The sequence below is a fragment of the Pteropus alecto genome, unplaced genomic scaffold (genome assembly GCF_000325575.1).
Source record: "Pteropus alecto unplaced genomic scaffold, ASM32557v1 scaffold13, whole genome shotgun sequence".
Taxonomy (NCBI): Eukaryota; Metazoa; Chordata; class Mammalia; order Chiroptera; family Pteropodidae; genus Pteropus; species Pteropus alecto.
The window spans coordinates 7,188,333-7,191,906 of record NW_006434373.1 but is presented as its reverse complement, the minus strand read 5'-3'; the positions used below and the strand labels follow the sequence as shown (position 1 = coordinate 7,191,906).

Genomic DNA, 3,574 nt, shown 5'->3' with positions numbered 1-3,574 from the left:
TTCATAATAAAATTAATATACAAGCTTGAGTGTTCAAGAAATAATTATTTTAGTTCATTGAAATTGCAACACACATTGCTTTTAGTCCTATAAAACTTTTTTTTTTTTTCCAATTCTGGCTAAGATAAGAAAGATGATTTGGAATTTTTAGACTAAAAAAAAATAGACACCATTATACAGTAAAATCCAGCCAATGGAACTGCTTTGTGGCTCACCTGGAAAATGAGGACAGAAAGTCTATTTGATAAATATAAAATGGAAAAAAGAGATAAACAATATTCTTTGTCATTTAGAATGTTTTTTGAAAATCAAAAGTAATATTCAATTATGACTTCTTAGTGTGTGTCTGCATTTGTGTATAGAGCTTTATAGAAAGACATGGAGATTTTAAGTTTCAGAAAATAAGACTCTACAAATATAGATGTTTATTCTATTTTATTAAATTAAGAAATATACTTTTAAGGCACCAGAGTCATCTCCACGATCCAAGGAGAAGTTGGTTATGTCAGTCAAAGTCTTAAGACTGAGTTTTGCTCTTACCTTGAGGTCAGGGGATGGGATAATAGAAAATAGATAGTGTAAATAGCAGAGTAATGTTCAATCCCCAAAAATCGCAAAAGCAAAACCAGTCCCATGAGATGACAGCTACTACAAGTCATGCATAAGAGCAGGCATAAACACCTAACAGCACAAGACTTGAATGATTTCAGCATTTCTTCAAGAAGGAGGAGGGGAGGCAAGATGATAAACGATGGACGTGAGAAGTGGAGAACCCAGAATGGCCAGGAGGCATGCACTGGAAAGTGAGCAGGACACTTTGAGAAAAGTCCACTAAAACTATAAATAAGTACATATTTTTTCACACTCTAAACTGGGAATAATTATCATGGATTCATGGTTTAGGATGAGGTAACAGGAATGATTTGATGACTGAAATCTCCAAAATATTTCCCACCACGCAGCTCCACACTGAAGAGAAACTGCTTAAATGGTAATCTAAATTTATCAGAAGAGAAGCCACAGGAGCAAAGCAAGAGCCAGTCATGTTTAAAATGAGCAAAGGAAACTGATAGGAGATTTCAAATGGTAAGCAACCAATTCTTAAAGAATTATTGGAAATTACAGGAGAGATCATTAGAGCTATGAACCTAGAAAAACTCTTCAGACCCACCCCTTTTTCCTAAAATATTATGATACCAACTTTATGGAGAGAAAGAAAAAGTCTAACAAAATTTTCGTAATTAAATGCCATATTAAGTTATAAGAAAAAAAGGTACATTGAAATAAAACAATGCCCTGTGGAAGTTGAAAACACTCTAGAAAGGCATGATACAGAGCAGATGGACACTGCAGCCAAATGTTTCAAAGCAAACTCAAATAAATTAAGAAAATAAGAGTAGGAATAAAATAATAGCATAAATCTAAATTAGAAAAACTCAGAAATAAAATGATGCAACACAGAAAAAATTAGAAATAAATAACAATATTTTAAAAATAAAAGTTAACCTGGATGACATGTAGATAATATCTTCAGATAAATGGAATAAGCAAAGAGGAAATTTTCTCCTAAATCAAAAATAAATAAAAAGATAAAAGGGAATCAAGAAAAAGTGACTAGCATAGACTATTACTGAGAAATATCCAGTAGATCTATATTAGATGACTTCAAATAAAAAAAAAAACCAAAGCAATGAAAACGATTGTGGAATTTTAAAATTTCTCAAAAGCATTATATTCTATCAGCAAATTCCACCTAGCTACAAGTGATATGCTTCACCAATGCTTGCCGCACATCTTAGACACTGTCATAAAAAAAGTGCATTATAAAACAACAAAGTAATGTTAGTTTTATAACTTTAGTTGTTATAAATACTTCTGTTTGATGTACTTGATATGTATGGTTTTTTCCTCAAGAAGGATAATATAAAATTCTTATTTTTTCTTCTCAATATTCTTAACTCACATTAAATTAGTTGTCAAATAGTGATCTTTTTTCTTTTACCATAATTTTGGCATTTATCTCCTATGATCTTATTTTACAAGCCTATATTCTCTCCCAAGATGCTCCAAGCTTTAGTCAAATCACTCATTCAATAAACATATATTGAGCTTCTCTCTGTGTTAGTGATATTGCAGTGAGAAAGATGCAGTGTCCCAAGCTTCTCACAACTAATAGTGATATGCTCTAATTTTTAACCAGCTCTGCAATTATTTTTGTCATTCCAAACATTATGAGTTCCTCAAATGTGTCTGAAATGACTTAACCACTGAAGCCAAAGCTGCTTCTACTTGGAACACTCTGCCATACAAGAAAGAGAACAAGTTCTGGTTTCAGCAACACTCAGGCTTCAATCTCATCTCTGGTTTAAACTAAATATGCAAATTTAAGTAAGAAACTTAATATTTCTAAGCCTCATTTCCTCAGCTGTAGGAAGGCTTTAATGATATTTCACTTCATGGGTTTATTGTGGGAATTAATGAAACAACATATAAAAGTGCTTTATAAGCATAAAGCACCATACAGGTTTCAGGTTACCCAACTACTGAAAATTTCCACATCGAACTCCATGTGTCTAGTATGGAATTCATTTAATAGTCATTCAAATAACACAGACTACCTGCTCGCCACGAGTCCAGGTGTAAGTCGCCATGTTTCCTTATAACTACTGCTGTATCTCTCTGATTCTAAGGCTTATATTTTCATCCAAAATGCTGGAATCTTTCTTTTCATGCATTTGTCAAAATTTAGGTTTACTTTAAATCATTTCCTTTCTCTAATTATCAATATACAGCCAATGTTCTTCCGGCTTTCTGATGTTTTCTTCTTTAAGTTTTTGACATCTCTTCAATCATCTCTTTCTTTATTTCTTTTTTCAAAATATATGACTTGAATCTTGTTCAATTGTTTAAAAATTGCTCCATTGTGTTCAAAACTAAGCGAATTTTAAGTATTGATTTTACCCCCCCCAAAAAATGCTAACAATTACAGAATGATTGACTGTAATATATTTTTAAAAAGTAGGCATTAGAACAAGCTTAAGGTGTACTTTTAATTAGAACAAGCTTAAGGTGTACTATGGTACAATGAAATAACTCTGGATACATGAATATCCACATTATAATAGGAAAACAAACAAAAATATCATTGATAAGGGCAACTTTGCATGATAGGCCTAAAGAACCCTTGGCATTTTGCAAGACTACTTTTAATTTTTTTGACCTGGAAAATGAAAACTGATTCATAGAAGTTACAAGGAAATAGGTAAATTCATTTTTTCTTCAATACTGCTTAATCAATATACCGAGGTTAAATAGGACTTTGTTGTGACATATTTTAGATAAAAAATTCATAAGATAAGGAAGATGGTTGAGAAGGTTTTCTTTAAAATCAGATAATTATTAAATTCTATCTCTTTAGAACTTAGGACAAAAATATCAATCCAATCACACACACACATGCCATATCATACCATACAATGTGCACGTACTCATACGAACACACAGGTTACAAACTGATATATATCTAGACACTGATAGATATAAGTAATTTTACAAATTCATTTGAAGGGAAAGA

General features: G+C 31.6%; 1 pseudogene; it reads left to right on the top strand.

Annotated features, from left to right (window-relative positions):
* Positions 1 to 741: 741 nt before the first annotated feature.
* The window catches only part of LOC102877975, a 7,962-nt pseudogene continuing 5,129 nt past the window's right edge, over positions 742 to 3,574 (top strand).